Source organism: Amblyomma maculatum, chromosome 6 (assembly GCF_055883805.1).
Source record: "Amblyomma maculatum isolate TAMU_Amacu chromosome 6, ASM5588380v1, whole genome shotgun sequence".
Taxonomy (NCBI): domain Eukaryota; kingdom Metazoa; phylum Arthropoda; class Arachnida; order Ixodida; family Ixodidae; genus Amblyomma; species Amblyomma maculatum.
Window position 1 is genome coordinate 98,555,815 of NC_139349.1, and position 22,087 is coordinate 98,577,901.

The window sequence follows — 22,087 nt, forward strand, 5'->3', positions numbered from 1 at the left end:
TTTTACACTCTTTTTTTTTAGAGTGCACCAGCGTACGTTTATTTTTCAACGCGAAGATGCAGGTTCATCTCCCGCTTAGTTTTCGCGGGGAAAAATACCTGCTTTTAGGAGGATCTCATCATGGGAAACAGCGTGCCACTTGTCACCACGAACTAATCGTACGCGAAGCCATGAATACGAAATCAGCAATATGTCGATTTATAGGATCTACGAATGCAAGTTTCGTTCCCCTGACTGCTGAACACAATGCACTCTGGGTATGCTGAACACAATGCACTCTGGGTATACCGGCTGCAGAGAATGTCTGTAATCATGCCGTCACTCCGCAGTAAGAGAAAAGGGGAAGTAAATGAAGATGTGTAACGTCAGCGAAGGTAACATGGCGTCATAATGCAATCGTTTGCATTGGGTGTGACAGTGCACATCTCCACCCATGCAAGTCTGAAACGTGATCAACACAGCCTTACAACTTACAAGGTCCAATGTGGCTACTCGAATACAGGGCTGAGCGTGTAGCGAAAAGGATACGAAGACTACAATGCTGGCATGCAATGCGCCTGCTGCTGCTCCGTACCTTTATCGCGCGCGTCCCACTTCGGCAACACTGTGTAAACACGAGACTGTGTCAGCCTACTCAATTCAGATGTTCTTTTTTTCTTGTAGCCTACGTATCTCTACAAGATACGTATGTAGCCTACGTATCTTGTAGCCTACTACATATCGCATACCTTGACAGACTGCAATCGGGCCGATGAGCCATTTTCGTAACGCGCAACCAAGGCAATCTCAGATATGAAACGTTGCCGTGAGATCCGGTGCAAAGAAATGAACGACGAGTGGGCAGGACGATGGGGGATCGTTTCGAAAAGCAGCGACTCGGCAGGAAGCCGCCGCGGCTTCGCGTGTCACTCACGCGGCCGACACGAGGCTCCAGACAGTCGGCTGGCCCGAGCACAGCCGAGCTATGGCCGAGCGTGGGCGGCAGATGCGATGGCGAGCTCTGCAGGCGGGCGCCCGGGAGGTTGGATCTTCGGGCCTTCCCCGGCGGCAGTCGGTCACTCCGAGCACGCCACACACGTGCCTGCCTGTCAGGGCTGCTGAAGAAGAAAGCGCGGCCGCCCGTGTTTTCTTTCTTTTTGACCCGGACGGAATGGATTGCACAGCCGTATTGCGAACGAAAATGTACAGGCAAATATCAGAAGGCGGATCGAAACGGAAAGGTGACGCTCGCCGACATTGTTGGCCCTGCGACCTGTGCTATCAAAATGCATCGTGCCACAATTGTAAAATAGATAGACGGAAGAGAAAGAGAGAACGCCGCTTTAAGAATTCCGCAATGCTGAAATGCACGTTCGCTTCCAATGTGGTCCGAAATATAGGATATCTGAATGCCGGTCATATGAAACCAAACAAGATGAAGAAATTGCTCTTTGACAAGAGACGTCTGAACGCTTGCAGAAACACGAAGGTGCACGCGGTTGATTTTCCGCGTGTTGCGTTCCATTGTTCTCTCTCTCTCTCTCTCTCTTTTCCTTTGAGCAGCTGCCTTTTTCGCCACTGTCAGTTTCCGACACCTCGACTTTTGGTATTTTTATTTTGGTCTTTTTTCGCTCCTGCACTTCCAATAGAGCGGATTAGTTCGATCGTAGTTATTCTCTTGTTTTCCGTCTAGCATTCTTCAATGCTGCTCTTTTTTTTTTTTTTTTCGCGCGTGTACGCTGAAATCCTTCGCTCACGTTGACTTTGCGCAACTTAAAGTCTGAAGTTCGGACTCTTGCTTTTTGATCCTTGCGCTGGTTGCCAGCCAGCGTGACGGCCCCTTTTAACCCTTGCTCCAACGCCAAAAGCACGATCAATCTCGAGATCTGTGCTCTTCTGTGCAGTCGAGCGCCGGTCACAGACCTGCAGGCAGCCCGGTCTCTTCCAGCGGCCACCGCCGTGGCGGCATTTGCATGTGAATCCCCCGAATCTACATGTTTAAGACCGCCCGGACCACCGCCATGCATACAGCTGCTCCGTTCTGACTTAACCTGCTGCTGCTACACTGTCTCCCAAACGGTTCTATTCATTCCAAAGGAGCGGGAACAAGAGGGTTGAAAAAAGATGTAGCGCTATCAAAGGAATTTCGTTTAAGCCCGGCTGGCGGATAGCAGGCCTGTATCCTCTTTCAAGATGTTCCTGCGAAGTAACTGTCTCTTTGTGGTAGTCATTTGCCCTTTGCATTCACAGTACATTGCCCCAATAGAGTCGAGCGTTACGGAACTGTGACCGAAGCAAGGTGTCTCAGAAAACGAGTGCATTGCCCTTTCTGTGCTTCACCGGAAAAATAAGTGTATGCCCATGCACTTGGCTTTTGGTGAAAAGAAAAAAACAACTAAAAAAGCTGAGACCATCAAGAGTGCTTGATCGCTCCACTCCTCCCTGCAGTCCAGTGATTCAACATAATCATGAAACTTTGCCCTTTCTCTCTTTCCACTTTCACTCCCACCTTCCTCCCTCCCTTTACGGCGCGGTTTAAGTGTCTACAAAGTGCGACAGATACTGCGCCTTTCTTTTATTATTATTATTATTATTATTATTATTATTATCATTATTATTATTATTATTATTATTATTATTATTATTATTATTATTATTATTATTATTATTATTATTATTATTATTATTATTATTATTATTATTATTATTATTATTATTATTGCAGCACATATCGACTGCGGCACGAAACGAAGTTTTAAATATCCTCCTCTCTCCCCTGACGCGCTTAATTCTTCAGCTCTTGTTGGAGAGTTTTTGGTGCTTGGGAAACGAACTTCGAACCATTCAGAACATGCGGACGCACTCAAACAAGCGGCTCTGTACGACACCTCACACATAGTGTACACACCCTCTGTACCGAACAACACCACACACTCGTGAGGTGCTATACTTCAGTTCCGATGGCGCCGCTGAATACACAGAGGCACGCTATCCCCACGAGCACACTTGGTGCGGGCGCAGCACGTCGTCGTCGAGTTCGTGTCTTATCGACAGCAAGAGCGTGAAGTCGATAAGAGGGGGCTGGCGACACGTCGCGCACTGCCCCCCCTCCCCCCCCCCCCCCCCCCCTTTCCTTCTTTTCTCGTCTCGTTCCATAGTTATGCAGGCGCCGCCAACTTCCGCCCTTACGCGCCGCGCGTGTTGTTCGTTATCATCGGGTGCTCCTCTTTTTCTTGCCCCTCTCAAGCAGCTGCTCACAAAAGAATATAAACACACAGGAGAAAGGGGCAGAAAACAAAACACACACACAAAAAAAAATAAACCCTTGCAAGCTTTGGTCGCGGGAGACGCATGGAGGGCTCTGCTCGTGTTGTAGTTGGCTGTACTATCTAGTGCACTGGTCGTCGCTGAGAGCCCTTCTATAGTTTCGAATTGTTCGAGTTTCATTTTTTTTTTTACTCTCTAATTTTTAGCTCTGTCCTCCGCGAACTGAGCAGAATTGGCCCCACGTATATGCAGAGCAGGGGAGGGAGGAGTAGAAAGCCGAGGACACTGCCACACACTCTGGTTGTGCGGTACGCGTCCACGCCACTGCTCTATTATAGGAATAGCGCGTGCACCGGGAAGGAAAGGGAGAGGATAGGTGCTCTCTTCGTTAGCACGCACTTCGCTAATGAGAGGCGCAGTCGGCCGGCCAGCTACGTAGCTGCTGACTGCAGCTTCGGGTAAACCCCGTGGCGGTCCGGATTGGTGGCAGTGGCTCCTTTTGTCTCCGCTTCCCGACAGTGTTACAGCCTGCCCCGCCTCTCCTTGGCTTTCTTTTCCTGGCTCGCCTGACGTCGTTGTCGTTGTTATATGCCTCTTTGCCCGCCCGCACACTACTGCGGCTCCCATTGTACTCGGAGGCGTCCAAGTGCGATGGTCTGACCACGTAGGACAAACGAGATTTCGTAACCCAATTAAGGCTATGCGCTGCTTTATTATCAGTTGTTAGGAGAAAGACTCTCTGTCTTCCAAGTAACAGCGGCAAGCCGTTGACCTAGCTGGTGTTGCCTCAGTGTAGCTAAAGCTATGATTTGTGTTTTAGTGACAAGAGTCTTTCGTGACTACCTGCAACTCTGTAGTCTTTGTGGCGCGATGCCATTTAATAGCGGTTGCTCTTTCTTGATTGTTCACAGATAGATTTGTAGACTTTTTTTTTTTTTTTTTTTTCATTATGTAGACCCGCCGCGTCGTCTGAGGGGGATTCAGTCCCCAGCCGCAACGACCGCGTCTCTTCGAAAGTGAAGTTCGAAAATGTCCGGTATATACCGACTATTTGATGCGTATTTTAAAGCAATAGGTGGTGACATAGCGCTCGTATTACCCGCCCATCGCTCTCAATACATAACACTGTTTCTATGCTGTTGAAGTCAGCTGCTTTGTAATTATGTCCAGGTATACGGCTAAATGATACGGAACATGCTTCATCGTTTGGAACTTACTCACGCGTTCCACAGAGCAGTCATGTTATTTCCTTGCGCGCTGACAGGCAAGCGAACCAGTGTGCGCTTCTGAGTTTTCGTTGTGTAGCGCGTGAGAAGTGCTCGTCGCCGAAATGTTTACTTCGTAACACTACGGCCTACCCTGCGCCTACCTTTGGAGGCAGTTGCGTGCGCTTTGTTCAGTATCTCCCTGAAATGCGTGGTCGTTGTCTAGTGATATTAGCAGTTTGTCGCTAAGTTCGTGCGCGCGTATTTTACGAAATAAAATACGCACGCATGGGAATTCAAGGGGAGTTACAGCAGCCGCATTTGTGAAACTAAACTAAAAGGAAAAAAAAATGACATTTCACTTCTTTCTCTCTCTCTCTCTCTTTTTCTGAGCACTCGATTGTTTAGCGGTTTAGTCGGGAACACGGCGTTTCGGTATTCGCCCGCTGCTTTGCCAAGTAATCCGACGTAAGTGCAGGTGCGGCCCTCTTTACCCACTGGCGTGCCTTGCCGAGCGCCTACCTTTGGCTCCATGCGCAGTGTCGGGGGTGATGACTCACGGTCTGATCTATAAAGTGGAGCCCGATAGCCTCCTCCCCGAGAGCACGTACGCTCGTTATGTGCACCGCGGCGGAAAGAGTAAGCCCGAACGAAAGAAGGAAGAACAAAAGTATTACAAAACGCCTCCATTACGCAAAAGTTTCTTCCGCTCAATTATCTCAACGTAGCTATTCCGCTAACACAGCGCGGCCAGCCGTGCGCGAAGATAACGACGGTGCGATTAAGATACGCGATGCGCTTTGCGCATGCTATCACACCACAGCGGCGCGTCCGTGTTTTTGTTTCTGTTTCCGCGTCTGCCGATAGGTGGCGCGCGTGCATAATGCGGCGCCCTTGTGTTTATTGCCGACGCCGCACCTGCCGTAGTTCGGCAGACACTGCTGTTTGCCTTGAATCCGCGCACAGAAGCCGCTGCGCGCTCGCAACATCGCGGGGCATTAACGAGAGAACCACCGTTCGCGCAGTATTTCACCCCCGTGGCCTTTAGTAGCTTCGTAGGCGCGTAATTATACGAGGCGTACAGATTGCTTGGCTCTTGGTTAAGAGCCTGGATGCGTCGGGTCGGTCGGTAGAAGGTAGCAGTTCCGCCAACTTCAAGTATCAGGTCTTCTCTTATATATATATATATATATATATGTAATGTGCGCTGAAGATACAGGCTTCAGGTCGAACATGCCTGAAACAGCTTGAGTGGATTACTATAGCTTTAATGGGTTTCTCTAACCATTTAGGTGCAAAGGAAAGCGAAGAATCGTGTCGCTTATTTATCTTTCTTTTTCGTGCGTTCCAGATCGATCATATTTGCTATACTTTACCTAAACGGATCTGGGCCTACCTAATGCAATGTGGTCTTACGTTCCTATGAATCAAAATTGCCAGTGTATACTAGAACGGACTGAGAAGACGACGACAGCGCCCTGAGACAGTTTTCGCTAAATCCAGCCAAAGTTCGAAGACAAGAGGAAGGAAAGAGGGAAGGACGGAGGGGAGGGGGTCAAGCTGCCCTGGTGAAGGGAAGAGGAAAGGGGGAGGGGGGCAGGCAAGGACGTCAGGTGGGTGCAGGCAGCGGCAATTACGAGATCAGTTGGGCGCGACACAACTCCGCTTCGCCAGCTACCGCGAGGAGACAACTGCGGCCTGAGCAGAGGAAAGAGCGAGTCATATAAGGACTGCGCGCACAAACACACACGAGTGGAAAGCGAGCCCTAAGTTCACCTCTTATAAGGCCCGCTAGCAGAGGGGGGAAAAAGTGACAAATGTAACACCTCCTCAATAATTCATTCCGGGGCAATCTGCCGCTAAAAGCCTCGGAGAAAGAAGAGCGACAGAAGAAGAGACAGAAAGTGTCGCGCCGGAGCGTCTTGGCGTCGACGTTCACTTTGCGCGCTGCCGCCGCCGCGGGTGAGTCCCTCGCGAAACAGGGCCCGCGGCAAAGCGCGGGGGAAAAAAAAAAGAAGAACGACGAATAGAAGAAAACTCACATCAAGCTCGTCAGTTTATCTTCGCTCCTATTTTCATCTTGTTCTGAGACGTTCTCTTACTTTTCCCTTGGACTGCCACTTTACGGTGAGCAGGCGCGTGCGGCTGTGGGAACAGGCGCGAGAGCGAGGTGTATGGACGGAGGGAATAGGAGAGGGAGAGACGTGGGGAATTAAGGAGGCCAATTCCCCGTGACTGCGGCATGTCACCGCCTCGGGATCGAAATTCTCAGTATGCGCCTCAATCCTCCCGACGGAGAGAGGGCGAAAGCAGGTCCTCCGAGAGGGTGACGGCGGAAGGGTTTTGAAAACTGTGTACATCCGCGGAAAAGGAAGGCGATCGGGTGTCGGTCTTCGGTTTCCCGATATAACGCCGCAACCCATTCAAATGCCAGATCACGAAACGTTCTCGCCAAGTGCGGCCGAGTCAAGGAAGTGCGGCCGCGCGGACGGGAAGGAAGGCGAAAGGAAAGGAAGGGGGACAGAGGAGAAGTGTTGGAACGGTGGTATGGCAGTAGCATTTCCAGGCTCGTCGAGTTCCGAACTCAGACGTGCCGCTTTAATTTGGCGGGTGTGAACGGGGAGGGGGTAGCTTTCCTGAGAGTTGCCAGCCAACGCCTCCGGGTGTGACATTCTGCTAAAGCACACTTCCTTCCTTGCTCCTCCAACCTTCCCTGGAGGTTAGGGAAGTGAGGAGGAGGAGCGCGGAATTTCGCTTCCGCCTACTGCACAGCAGGCTTTGCGGCACCTGGGGATTTGCCAACCGGCCGAATGGCAGTGCGGCGACGACGGTGAGAGTATAGGCAAAGGCGGAGGGGTATAATGTAAGGAAAGGAAGGTCGCCTGTGGGAAGGAAAAGCGTCTAGAAGCGCGGTTGGAGATCAGCCGCGGCTTGCCGAATTCCTTAAGGGTGAAGACGCCGGCGGGCCAATATCGATCTACCGGGTTTTTCTAAAGGCGTTGCCAGTCTCGTGTGCTCTGCGGAACGTAAGGGCGACAATTTCTTCCGACTTCTCGGGGAGTGCCGGGGTACATGTAATGAGCCATGATAGCATCTTCAGTCTACGCGCCTATCGATGCCGGGGATTCTGCACTGGTGCCCGCTCTCCTTGTAAAGGGCAACTTGTCTGCTAGTGGGAACTAAAAAGCAGTGTCGAGAGTAAACTTTTCAGCGGGTGCCGTTACAGATGCCAAAGCAAAAGCAATACCAAGAGGACTCCGTTAGATTGGCAGTTTTGAAAGCAGTGGTTCACACGTCGAAAAATGCACCGTTACAACCGACTAGCAGAGCATCCGTCAACTATGTAGGTTGTAATATGTTGGTTTCGAGCCCTTTTGACGCCGAGTTTGTCCAAGTATTTCCATGGGGTCACGCGCCTATCTTTCTTCTGCCAAGTCCGATACGTTTTGAAAAGTGACGACGACGTGACTGAAAGGCCGCAAGGACACATTCCCAAAGAGCTTCGCGGGTGTCGTGTTTGGGTCTGCTCGTCGTCGGCAAACACCTATTCACCCAAACGTTTAACCCCAGAGAAGCGGATTACCAGACCAGAAGAAAGCTTGTACACTCGTTACCCGACTGCAGACCGGTCAGCAATTTCAACTGATTCGTACCGCCGTCGATCAGCTTGCCTCCGCCTCATCGCATACTCTGACCAGTCGTGCAGTATATCAAACTGAAGGAGAGCTTCACAGTCCGGAGAAAACACGCCTGCCTGGATAGGCTTTTTGAATAATTGTTTGATTGCCTCGACCTTGCACGTACGCGTTTGGTTGCACATATTGCAGCAAGTATAGTGCCCTTCTTGCACGCTCTTCGCGCTGGTGACATTAGACAGGAAGCGACTCGCCACGCTTGAAGGCGACGCGAAAGACCGAGTTTCCGCCGGCCCCGTCCGCACTTGCAACGTCGTACAGGAGGACCTGCGGGAGGCATTCTGTGTCGCCGTGGGAAAAAAGAGACTCTGTCGCGGAGCGCGGGAGACCCGATCCGCGGGTGTCGTAGCTCGCGCCCGCTGACCGCGTTTCTGGTCCTCGGCAAGGCGCCGTGCAAAACAGCCCTCTGGCACGGCGGGACAAGGGTAAATGTTGTCCTCTCCAGTTTCCGCGCCATTCATCACCACTGCGTGGCTGCCGCCGGTGGAGGCTCGCCTAGGCCTTTGGAGCGTCGCCAATTGCGCGGGGCTCTCTTGTGGGGGCGAGGGTTATGCGGTGGTAGGGTTTATAACATGCACCCGAACAAAACTCCCAGCACGAATACACGCAGTAAACATTACCGAGAAATGTGTCAGTTCATTGTATTAAGGTTAATCCCCGAGAAAGTGGAGTGCCAAAGAGAATAATTACCGTTTAAAATCCACCGGCGAGTCCATAAAGGCTACAGGCTAAAAAGGAGATTTGCTAGAGAAAACCAGTTCATCCTTGTACGGGCTTCACATAAAATTAACAACGTTCCGGCATTCTTCAAGATGCTTACCAGCTTTCCCACTATCGTCGCCCTATCATCTGCTGGCCGTCCTGTTAGCTTAGGGTAAAGACACTGGACAGGCGGAGGCCTCCATTCCGATCTTCCCACCAGGAATAATTTTGCTTCAGCTTCGCAGTCTCTGAGAAAGCTTTACACAGCCGACCTTCGTAGCCGTACCACTGCGCTCACGCGGATGTTGCGATAATTTCTCCCTAAATCAAAAATATCTTGCTGGTAGGGAGTATTGCAGGTAAGGTATTCTGTGCATGCCTACGAGTTTCGGTAGTTTTCTACTTGGGGATGGCCCCCTCCTTTCCACGAGCGATGACACTGAGGATGCTTATGCAACATATTCGTACGCCACTAAAATTCTAGACGTTTTCAGGGGTAAACTATCCACTGCGCCCGTCTAGAATAGTTAGGAGATGTATGCGCCATTATTTGAGCAAGAGGCGGACTTGCATATTTTTGTTCCTGTGGAACCCTCAATGGAGCAGATTAGTGTATGGACTCACAAGTGGCGTAAGAACTTAAGGAGCTCCAGGTCATGAACGCTTAATGTTGTGTTTATTAATGCGTCAGCATTAACTGCATGGTTATGTTTTCAAGGTCGTGTCACCAGATGCTTGTCGGCAGGATTACGTTCGAACGAAACGAGTGATAAGAAAACGAATGGTTGCACTAGATAGAGGAGGAGAAGTCTCGCTGGGGAAAACATTTGATGAAATGCGGAGTAACTAATTAATTAGAACTAATTAAGTCAATCAGACGTCGAAATAGCCAAGGAAGGTAATGTCGACGTCTAAGGGGAATCACGTGGCACTCAACTTCCAGGGGCGTTACGGCATAGTGCGACGTCACAATCCGGAAGTGTCTTCTTCCGTGTCTATTTTTCTTTCTTCCACAAAGAATGCTTACGCACTCTCCCAATGCGAGTATTGCAGTGATCTCAAACGTTTTTCTAAGAACTTCAGGTCGCCTCACAAATGAAAAGTGACAGCAGTGAATCCCAAAAGTCATCGAATGACGTCCGGATATGCAATTGATTTAAAATTCGAAAACGAAATATCTTTTGTTTTTATGAAAAGCTTTGAACCGGAATATTTGATTGAAATTTGTTGAGTGCAGGAGGAAACGGTAAACATAACCACGGACATCACTGTAGCTGAAGGCTTGAGCAGACATTGAGATAACTTGCACCTCACAGTCCACATATACGTCACATACATCTTGAAATTAAACCTAGTGATTATCATCAGCAGTAACATCAGTGGCCAGATTACATCTAACTGCTACACAGCAATCCTTCGATAATCTCCAAATAGACCTTGCCCTGCGCTGACTGACGCCACCCTAGCTAATTTCGTAGTCTCACCTCCTTAGGCTGCCCGTTAGAACACGCATAATGATCCATGAAGATCAGGAAGTGCGCAGAACAGAACCACAGCACAACGTACTGCAAGCTTGAAAACAACAAAGCGAAAACAGAAAGGAATACGAGGCATTGGCCCAGCTCGCCTGCGGTATATCGGATGAACACGGGGCGAAACGAGTGGTACAGGTCGCACACAACGGGAAATGAGGCAGTTGAGAATAAAACAAAAACACCAAGAAAAAAGCTTGCGCTCACATACCTGACGCGTGGTCAGCCTCTTAAGGAAGGAATGCGCTCTGCGGCGCCTGCTACACCATCTCCTCGTCGTATCGATTGTGCGGCCAGCGTGCGTGCGTGCGTGTGTGTGTGTGCGTGTGCGTGTGCGTGTGCGTGTGCGTGTGCGCGTGTGCGTGTGCGTGTGCGTGTGCGTGTGCGTGTGCGTGTGTGTGTGTGTGTGTGTGTGTGTGTGTGTGTGTGTGTGTGTGTGTGTGTGTGTGTGTGTGTTGCGCAGTCGGCCCGCATAAACAGAAGCTTCTTCGGAGCGGCCAGCTACGGCGGCTCGCTCTCTTACTGGCTCCTCTAAAGGGCCATTTCGATGCTAAGCAAGCAAATGGACGATCGTTTATAAGGGAGCCCGGTCAGACCCATAAATCGCGCCACGGGGTATATAGTGGCGGTGGTAGCCCACGCCGCTTGCTCAGCGAGGCGCCGGAATGATACCAGCACCGCCGCCCGTGAAACGCGAGCTTGCGCGCAGCGGGCACTTGTCCATTTGTGTCACGTCATAAATTTGCCCCAGCCCCGAGACGCCTTCGAGGTATCCGCTGTCCGTTCCTCTAAATTCCTCTTCGCGTTGGCGTCTTCGCTCGGCATCGGACACACCTGCCGTCCACCTCGCTGAGCGTCGGGACATATTTGGACTACGATTTCCTGGGTTCAAAGGTCATCTTTACTTTACGATTCTCCAAATGCTCATGCAGCGCCCTCTGTGTGCACAACGAGCACGTCGGGTGGAGTTGGTCGTATTGAATTACTGTGGCCATGACGAATGAAGCCACTCGCTAAATTTATGAGGTACGGACGGTATGAATCTGGAAATGCGCTCGCATTCCCTAGTCGCCGAAGGGGAAGAAATAAGATGTCGCGAGTGTTTGACCTTGCCGATGGTGGCCTGGGGTTGTGCTGTGAAACAGCATGGGGTATGGCGCGGTCTGCGTATAAGGAGGAGGTGGCTGCATTGGTCACAATGAATGACCGTAACTCTTCCGGGTGAAGGGAATGCGATGCACGCATTACCGGTACGCGGACGGGAAAGTAGAAAAAAGAAAACACGAGAAGTATCGCCTCTTTTTCAGTGCAGGTTGTTATTTCGAGAGGCACTTTACCGGTGTGGCGTTACATCGCCGATGATAACGTGAGCTAGGGTTTTTCTCTGACTATTAGCTTGTATGTAGCTTTTCGTCAAGGTTTGAGAGCGATTTGTTTGTCAATTCCTGTAGTTACGCATCTACTATAGCGACATAAAGATTTTTTTTTTTTTTGTTCACGCTAAAAGTAACTAAGCGTGCGCGTTGCTGGCTAAAGCAGTATATACTGCAACATGCAGCGTGCACCGGACGTGCGCGATACTGATTAATGTTACTTGCGCAAAGCGCCGGAAACTTGGACAGAATTTCCAGCCAGTCAAAAACGTTAGCCGCTCTTTTGGTTACTTCTTTTTAATGCTTACGAGGTTATTAACTTATTGACACTACGTTTCTCCGCGGTGGTTTTGGACGTAGCAGGACAGGATAAAGGATAGTGAGGATTATGCTGAAAGGCGGGACGCGTTTAGTTCGGGCAGTCGGGACTGCTTCGCATCACTAAAATCAGTGATGGCAAAGTGCTCTTTTTTTGTCGAATGGGGTAGCTGCGGCAGGAGGTGGACCTTCCGGTAGTTTAAGAATTTCGCGCGCTTCGCCCCAACAAAGCGATGACCGCATGAGGCAACAGCCCCCAGCGATCCGTCGCGCGCGACGCCGCCGCCAACGCCTGTTGTCGTTGGTGCATACCGCATGGAGCGACGGGGGCTCAGCGACAGAGAGGCGCGTTTTCAGCGTTGCTCTGTTACCGCCGCCTCGTCATTCGGTCAGGGGGAGTGCAATCACGCTATATCCCGTTTCTAACACTAAACAGCATGAAGCACGATAAAACACTGATGAAATTTCCTGTAACGCATCGCATTTTAAAGGGTCACAGCGAAGCGGTGCGCTACAACACTGCAATGCCGACTTGCATTGCAAGCAGTGACTTTCTCCTGCTCCTTTCGAAAATTAACAATACCTAGCCACACTAGGTTTTTTTTTTTTTTTTTTTAGCTACCCTTCCAAGCTTTTAGTGAATTGCCCCGATGCACTCAAATATACACGAATCAGACGAAGTGAGAGCGTGCAGGTTCTTTGCCCAAACCGGACTAGGAAAACAAACTTCACACGCAAAAATAAAACAAAAAGAACCAGAATGAAAGTTGAGCACCCCAAAGCCTTCTGCTATTGGCTGCCTCGCGAGCTGCTTTCGGGCGACACGCGAAATTTTCTAAAAACCCAGAAACTGAGCGACAGCGGGAGCGGCAATGCTTTGGCGGCCCTCAGCCCGTCGCGCGACATGTCACCGCGAATTGTCGCCTCATGCGGTTATTTATCCGCAGCTCAATCCAGCCACTAACAGCGAGGCAGACGCCCTCTAACACAGCCTTACGGCTACATTGGAAATGTATATGTGGCCCACAGTAGCAGAAATGTCACGCAGCTTTCCGGCTGAGACCGGCCAATACGCTCTGCCAGTCGCGACGAAGATACATTGTAAAGGAGCGTTAATGTAAAGATGCCGCCCTCCACGAGTGGCGCGCCTAAATAATTATTAGACGCGAGCTCCCCCCACCTCCCAGCGGCATTTCAAGTGAAGAAATTCCGTAGTTACTCGCCGAGCCGCGCTGCATGAGTTTTCCATCGATCAATCCCAGCTCGACGCGCGTAGGCATTGCAGATTGCGAAGCGCGGGAGCGGCTACCACATATACTGCTCTACCTCGTTATGTTTGGGAAGGTGCGAATAATACAGGCCAGCAACGCCTCACGCAAAGCGCCAATGCAGGCCTGCGGTGGTGCGTGCGTGCGTGCGTGTGTGTGTGTGTGTGTGTGTGTGTGTGTGTGTGTGTGTGTGTGTGTGTGTGTGTGTGTGTGTGTGTGTGTGTGTGTGTGTGTGTGTGTGTGTGTGTGTGTGTGTGTGTGTGTGAGAGAGAGAGAGAGAGAGAGAGAGAGAGAGAGAGAGAGAGAGAGGGGGGGGGGGGGGGGAGAGAGAGACGAGCTTTTCTGGCGGTGGGGCGGCCGCATCGCATTCATCAGGGCGTCGTCCGCGCTCGCAGCGCAGATGCCGGCGACGAAGAATGGCCGGGGCAGGCCCGGAGTCTGCAGGCACCGCTCACTGACCGCGCGCACTTCCGAGGAGCAAAAGAGAAGCGCCGGCAAGGGAGCCGAGCAGCCAGCGCCTAGGCGGCCGAGATTAACGATGACGAATCGAGGAGGGCTCCAAGCCCGGTATCTGGCGCCGGCGGCCGAGCCTCGCGGCTCCCAAGATGGAACTCGCCGACGTGCTCCGGGCCCTTAAGCAGCACCGTCCATGCAGCAAGACTGTCGCTGGCTCGCTCGCGGGGAGACCCGCGGGAGACCGGCGTCGCAGCGGCACCGGGGAGAAGGGCAAAGCTGTAGAGAAGAGAGGGTCTAGCCAGCGCGACGCAGGCGGGAGCGCGTACAACTTTTTAAAGGCGCGTCCTACGAGCCGGTCGGCAGCAGCGACAGATGTCACGGCACACGCTCGGCTGCAGCCGCAGCGACTGCTACGGCCGCAGCAGCCGCGGAAGGCACCGTAAATCAGTTGCGGAGCTTTCTTCCAGCGGTGCATGCTTTCCTCGGTGCGGAGAGGGAGGGAGCCGAAGCGGTCCCCCTTTTGGAAACTGGCGCGTTCCGAGTCAGCCAGGAAGACCAGTGGCAGGGAGAGAACGACTCGCTGGAAGGCGGAGCGCATTCGACGTCGGCCCCGGGCCCCGTGCGGCCGTCTACGCCTTCGCCGTTTCTTATAGTCCGTTCCTGGCGGAGCATACGGATGAACTCTTTACGTCTTTATGTCGTCCCGGCCGACCGCGAGACCGGAAGGAGGCCCCCTTCCAAAGTGCGCTGCCCCGCGACGGTGCAGGAATGGACGTTGTTTGTTGAGAGAGGGCAGAGGCACGCGCAAGGGCTTGGTCTGCCAAGTCTCTGACAGCTTTGGCTCAGTGCAGAGAGAAACCAAAGGGGAAATAAAAAAAGGCGCAGCAGAAAAGCTTGCGCAAACTCCTGCCATGACCGCTGGGCGAAAGGGCTCGCTGAAAGACTTCCATTTCCGATCGAAGCTAGCTTGGCGGACTCTTTCTTTCTCCCCTGTCGGCACGGGGGCACTGGCAAGCCCCTTTGACGCGCACATCGTCATGCCGGCGTAACGTGATGAATTGGACGTCGACGCGCACGCTGTCGACGGCCGGGCTCCGAGAGAAGCGTGCATTTGCGTCTGCCGTACTTCTCTTCGTCCGTATTTATCGCTGTAACGTGGTGGCATTTGTTTTAGATCTTATCACGTGTTGATGCACGCGTAACAAGGTCTTCAGTTTCCGCAGTGCGGAGGAAACGGAATTTCAAATAGGAGAATTGCCTACCGCCCGTTTCTTTGTTTAATTCATCTCCAGGAGTCACAGATAAAGTGGAGGAAATGTACTGGCGCGCACATCGCAGAGGCGTGCCTGACAGATGCATTTGACAAGATAGTAAAACGAAAAAAGCGGCTTCGCTTTATTTCGCGGTTCGGTCGCAGCTTCCTACCTCGCGCAGGTACGAATACGAGGCTACCAGGTAGAGCGCAGCCACAGCCTCTTTGTGGGCACTTCGGCAGGGAGGATCTGCGCTGTGCAGTTAATGGCGCGCACACACGTGAGAACAGCACGGTGCGCGGCCGAAGCTCTAACATCTGTCGCTCCCTGAGCGCGGAGAAAAGGCAAAGGCGGGAGAGGAGGAAAACCCAGTCGACGACCTGAGGCAGGGACGCTGCAAGGGACGGCAGTGGAGAAAGACGCCCCGAGGAGCCGGCAGTTGGGTCCGAAAACGAATTTGGACTTTGAGCACAAAAACGCACACAGGACAAGTCCGAACCCGCTGTGTGGGCAGCGCGCGCGAGCGCGCGCCCGTGTTCCTCATGGGAAGTGTAGGAAGAAAAGTTTTCTGGAGCCGCATTTTGGCCGGAGGGATGGTACCGGTGCTATGCTCCTTCCAGTTTCTTTTCATACCTTTCGCTTTTTCTTTCTTCACTCCCGTTTTTCTAGACTTGGAAGTCCTGGCGAGCCGAGCAGTCGCTGCAGATGCCTCGGGGTGAGGGGGCGCGCTCGAGAATGAAGCAAGGGAGGAAGCCAAAGTGAGAGGAGATTTTAAAAGCGAGGAGAAAGGAAGGATAAACGGAAGAAGAAAGCGACTGTTCGTTCACTCTCGCTTCTGAGGGAACCCGTGGTGGTTCGGGAGGGAAGCTTGCGTTGCGTCTTGGGTTCGCGCTCTTTCGTTCGTTTCGAAGCGGTTTGGCTCGAAGCACGGGGTGGGAGGCAGAGAGAAGAGAAGGGACAGTTGCGTACGCAAGCATTCGAGTGTCAACTCGGACAAAGTGGATCGCGAAGGATGGCGGCGCGCATAAGCGAGTTTGCCCCCGCCGTCCGCGTTTCCCCCGCAGAAGCGCTCTCGACTCTCGAGCGGCTCAGAGTCCTAGCCCAGGGACGCTTCGGGCGGTCCCTTGCGGAAAATCCACTCAAGAAGTTACGCCGAGCGAGACGAAGGGCGGAAAAAAGCAAAGGACTTCGAGATGCTGCTTCTGCGCACGGAACTATAGTGCACGATTTGTTTTCATTTCATCGTGCGCTGTGGCGTATACGCGTGATCCTTGTTGCATGGCGATCTGCCTCTCAGTCTGCGTGCTAGATAAAATGTGTGTTTGATAAGCGAGCTCACTTCTGTTTTTTGCTTTACGTATGAGGGGGGTTCGATCCCGACCGCAGCGGCTGCGTTTCGATGGAGGCGAAACGAAGTGGCGTCCGTGTGCTGTGCGATCCCCAGGTGGTCGAAATTACTCCGTAGCCCTCCACTACGACTCCCCTTTCTCTCTCTCTGCGCTTTCACTCCCACCTTCCTCCCTTCCCTTACGGTGCAATTCAGGTGTCCACAGCGCAAGTGTGACAGATGCTGCACCTTTCCCTGCCTGTGAACTATATTATTATTATTATTATTATTATTATTATTATTATTATTATTATTATTATTATTATTATTATTACTGGTTTGATTTGACGGACGTTTCAGTAATAAAGTTCTTCTCAATACACGTTCGCTGCGTAATCATTACACGCGCTTATAGCTTCAAAATCAATATACTCACGTGCGCAAAGCGCATCGTATTTTGTTGGGTCTGAGCTCCTGGGTCGGGTGTAAGGGAGGGTGACAGCCGCTTTCCGGCTGAGCGAGGCATTTTACAGAGGAAAACCACGAACCACGAAGAAGGGGGAGGGAAAAGTCGGAGAAATGCATGGTTCAAATCTGGCCATCCACGGACCAGCTGATGGACCGCTTAGCTTTAAGGACCCTTGCCCAGGACATACTCGGCATTTAATACGGCGCTGAAATGAAGGTCTCTCTCTCTCTCAGGTGGTAGACCTTTGTTAAGGTTTCGTGCCGTTAGCCGATACCAGTTTTTCCCTGTGAAACTGTTCCGACGCGACAAAATGTGTTCCAGAGTCTGGGCGATCTAACCGGATATTTCGCGTGGAATTACAACTTAAGTGTGGAAGGAAGAAAACTGACTTTGAACTGTACAGGGCAGATGCATTTCTAGGGGAATTACTAAGTCTTCTTAGCCCGAAATTCCAAATATAGTAGTAGCAAGTGGTTTTAATATTGCCCCGTTATCTGCTATCGAAATGAGCTGAAGCCCCGGAACTGGGGCGGCGGAAATAAAGGGATAGCAAGGAGACGGGTTGGAGAAATCAAAGAGGTGAGTGACAGGGAGAAAGGACAGATTAGGTTAAAAGGTAAAGGAGTATAATATACTATTGTACATTCTCCACACAGTATGAGTTTGTTTGAGGCCTGCCCGCGATTGAGTTAGCACGCTGGAGCACACGGCACTGCAGGCGAGCCTCCACAGTCTGCATTACGTCGGCTAGCTCTTCCGTCCGGTAGCGGCGTCCCCTGGCTACGATTCTCGCAACTAGTATCTTCGTTATTACCTGGACCCCGCGCCTGCACTTTTCTTTTTAGTCGGTATTAGTAACCCGCAATGGGGTAGAGCAATGCGGTCAATATCAATTTCATTTTTTAAGCACGATTGAAGCGTATACTGTTAGTCAAAATTTCCTGCGCATATTCTAGATTTGCAAGTTCCGGTGCGAAATAATGGAACCACTGGCGAATAATTAAGTCTGACAGTAAGAATGCTCGGTCGGAACAAATATCCCCGCATACTATGCGAAATATGGCCATTCAATACAGCCACGGTATCGCGTGCTCGCGATGACCAGCATATATGAAATATTACGCAATCCGCTCGATGCCGCCAGAGCACGCGCCGTATTTGCCATCGTTTCCGCCGAAGCTCACTTTCGACGACGCGCTCTTCGCCCCGGCCTGTACCAAACGCGATCTCGCGCTCATAACAGAGGCTCGCGCGGGCTCGCCCCTATCCCGCAGCGCAGCACCGCCCCGCTATTGGGGTCCTTTATTGGGGTCGCGACCTCGGCCAAACGAGCAGCGGGCGCTCGCGCGCGCGGCCAAATGACGAAGAGGATGGAGAGACACTTTCGCCTTTGTTCGGAAAACGCACGTATACACACGCGCGCCCACGGCACCGCGGCGCAGTCTCCAACGCGAGGAAGATGGGGAGAAAAGAAAGCGCGCTCAGCATTCTGCCAAAGAACGTGCTGGCAAAATATTGGTGGTGGCATCGTGGGGTGGCACGGAGAAGGGACCCCGACCACTAACAACAACGCCACCGCCGAGTCACCTGGAAAACACAAAAGTGTACTGCGCGAGCAAAAGGAATGAAAGAATAACTGCGGCCCCCTTTTCTGTCATTGCTTTTCGTTCTTCTCCTTTTCTGTGGTGACGGGTGGTGGCGTTCTTGTTCTTGCTGTTGCTGCTGCCGCCTCGCGACCATGCATTGTGACGCGGAGGCAAGAAGAGACTCATTCCGGACCGCCCGCCGGCATGCTTGCACGCCGCGAACATCCGCGCGCACGCGGCTCACTTGTAATTTGCTGTCGGCGCTGCGGCGTCTGTTTTCGTTGCCCCGTTGACTCGTTGTGTATCGGCGTCGTAGAAAGCGATACCTGCCCGGCCGGCTGCAGCAGACAGTTAGTTATACAGAAAGGCGCACAAGCGGTAAAAGCGTATCGGAGGAGCTCCTTGCGAGCACGGCCTTTGTCAGTTTCTGGCCGTTGTGTATCCGTTTTGTTGGGCATCCTTCATCGCGTCCATCTCATTTTCTTTCATTCGCTACTTCCCTCCGATTTCTTTCTCACCTGGCTGGAGAATAGTCACGAAGGTGCGCATGTTGCAAAGAAGAAAGCCCCTCCCCCTCCCCTGGTTTTATCAGGTAGGGTGACCCCGCGACCTTTTCAAACACCGCGGGAGCCCCCTAACGAGGGGCCCCCCGAACTCCTCAAGAAACCCACCCTTAGATGCACGCGGCCTCCAATGGTCCATCTATATGCCGTGCGCCGCGTAGTCACTCTATACGGGCTTTGTTTCGCAATCGCGAAGTGTTCTAAGTGTTCTTTGTTCGGAGGCACCTTCGTACAGCGTGCATGCTATATTAGGCAACTCCCCTACGACCTGCGCGCGATGCCGCTCTGATTGGCTGCGAGGATTAATTGAGTGATAAGCGCGCAGCTGATCAACTCAGCCTATAGTCGAGCAATTAATGCTGCGCGCTCGCATTAGGAGACGGGTGCGATTCGGTCAAGAGTGGGCGTGACGCATTACGCGGCGCGCACACACCGCTCCGCATTTGAATCCTCTGTTAGATTGCGGTCGTTCATCATTGGACGGCTTGTTCTTCACTTGCCCCTTCGCGCGTCCCAGCTTGCTGCGATGTTTCGTTTCGCGCCCGGGCTCTTTAATTGCGTTTCGATTACATCGGGACGCATTGGAGAGGAATCAAAAGCGAAAGACTGCCAGTGGGAACCAACACGTATTTCTTAATTCGTACCGACACGGAGCGACATCTTAATTAAACGCCCACATTCGGCGGGCGACAGGCGCTCTTATGATTTATCGATGTCCTAATTAAGACAGCGGCGTTCTCCTCACACGCTTAAAGATGAGAAAGAGCACCCGTTGTGAGTGCAACTGCGAGTTCAAAGTTCCGAAGGTCATGATTGATGTGACCTGTCCTTTGTCTTCAGTTAATTAATGCATGTGAAGCTGACCTCAAGATCAATATCGGACCCTGTGTCTGGCAGTGCAGTAGAGAAACAATGACAATCGTTTCTCTTCTTTATCTTATTCATCAAAAAATCGATGACACTGAATCAATGTAGAGTGATGAACTGTACTGCGTTATGACACCTCGAAACACGAAAAACGCGCAGTATAAGACCCTTTAACTGCCAGAACAAACTTCATTCTTCATCTTGCTAGCAGCTGGCATTCAAAACTGTGTTTTGTCATCATTTATGTTCGTTCCCCCTGAAAAACAAAACGAAACAAATCGTGCAGGCTTCGGCTACTGGCCACCAAGCCTCTTTGAAATAAATATCTCATTGGCGTGGAGTGTCCTACCTCTTCTCTCTTTATTTTACTGTTCCTTATTCGTTCGAGAACCACGTGTGCAGCTTCAGACAAAAGATGAGACAAAAGAGACAGTGTCCACGCGGGCGAACTTCCTCGCTTGCCGCAAAGCGGTCAAGAAAACTCCTTCGTTTATTTCCTTTGGCTCCGCTTCATTTATCCTTCGTCCACCGTCACTCTTACGGGTCGCGAGCATCGACGAAGGCCCTTTTGTTTGTACGCAACGCTCACCGCCAGCGTCCTCGTGCAAAGCTCCAGCTCCGCCGCTCGAGAAATAATGATCGGAGTGAAATATGTCCCGGCAATTCCGTGAGATAAATGCCCGGGCCGTCGAGCAATACATCACCTCGGCCGACCTTTTTTTTTTTTCCCCGCGTCAGTGGACCGCAGAGATAAGGCTTTTGTTGTTACACGGCGCGCCTGTCAAAAAGAATCAGTATAAACTAGGTTAAGAATGAAAACAAAAATAGCTGTGCAATCATTAACAGCGACTGTAGAAGAGACACGGACCGCAAGGCATAGCCTCGCTTCATTATAAATTCAAATCCGTCGCTGTTAAGAGTTATTACGAGTGCCGAGTCTGAGGAACGCGCTCCGTATCTCGTGGATGTTGGCGTCCCTTTGTTTGAGTACCTCGGCAGTTCCGAAGAACGGAGCGACACAAAGGCCGCAAAGAGAGCAAAGAAGAGCAAAGGGGAAAGGAAGGGTCGCGGACAAGGGGGCAGTGTCCCGGAAATGATTTCTGCGGTAACGAGCTTCGAGCACTTCAGCCCACGGACAGGATATATCAAGCGTGGAGGGCAAGACATCGCGCAAGCCCACCATCTCGTTCCAGGCGACGGGGCAAGAGAAGACAGCAGCACCTTGATAAGCGATTTTTACGAAAGAAAAAGCTCTCTCCGGATGCTTTTTCTTTCGCGATGAGGCAGGCAGATGGGGCGGGTGGACTCATTCACTCACTGACTCCGGGGCTCTCGGAGGGTGATACTTTTTCAGGGCTTATCTCGTTCTCCGCTTGGTCCCCGCTCTGACGTCTGCTCGCCAGAGGTGGTCGCTAAGAGACACTCGCTAACACTCGCTTCCGCGCCGTGCAACGGCGGAGCTCCATCATCGGCTCCTCCTCTGTATAGCTATGGTCCGCATGGCTATCGCGGCTACAGAGAGCTCCAATGCCGCGGGATCATCCGTTTTCTCGAAAAATAAAAGAGGGCCCACACGAACTCGTTGCATCTTGGGCATGCGCTGTTTGAGATAGCCCGCTCACGCATATACATGTATGCATAGGGCGGAGGCTGTCCTGGCGTATGCACAAGCGGAGTTTTAATGGGATAACCGGTCTCGTCCACACTTCTTTCCCACTGGCAGCGGTCACTTCCGCGGAAACTCCATGGCGTGAACGGGAATGCCAAGGGCAGATTGTATACGGCTTCACCAATGCCAGCTCGCGTGTTGAACGCGCAAATGAGTCGCCAACACGGGCCTCTCATCCCGTGGTCACGACTTCGCTTACGTAAGCGGAGAGTGCCCGCTTGCGTCAGGAAAATAATTGACTGGCGTGAAGAATAACGAACTTGCCGCTTGTAACGGTAGAGTTGTCCCAGCCTGTGAGAAGCTGATGCGGATACTGGTCTGGTGTATGCTAGGCAGAAAAGAACCGGAAACACTTAGTTTTCCTCCTCTTCTTTATTTATTATTTTGTTGTTGGTTTTAGAGGAAGCATGTGGACATCGATAGCAGTGACGAGTGCACCATTTAAGATATTTATCCAATCTCAAGACAGCTTCACCGCAATAATAGTGGTCCACCCAATGGTGAACAGCAGCTTTCGGAGAAAGAAATGAGTTCCAGCTTTTTTTTTTTTTTTTTTTT

General features: G+C 51.7%; 1 protein-coding gene across 4 annotated transcripts in view; it reads left to right on the forward strand.

Moving 5' to 3' along the window:
- Positions 1-22,087, forward strand: part of LOC146186379 (protein sax-3-like) — a 180,242-nt gene that overhangs the window by 51,967 nt on the left and 106,188 nt on the right. The gene's annotated exons all lie outside the window — the stretch shown is intronic.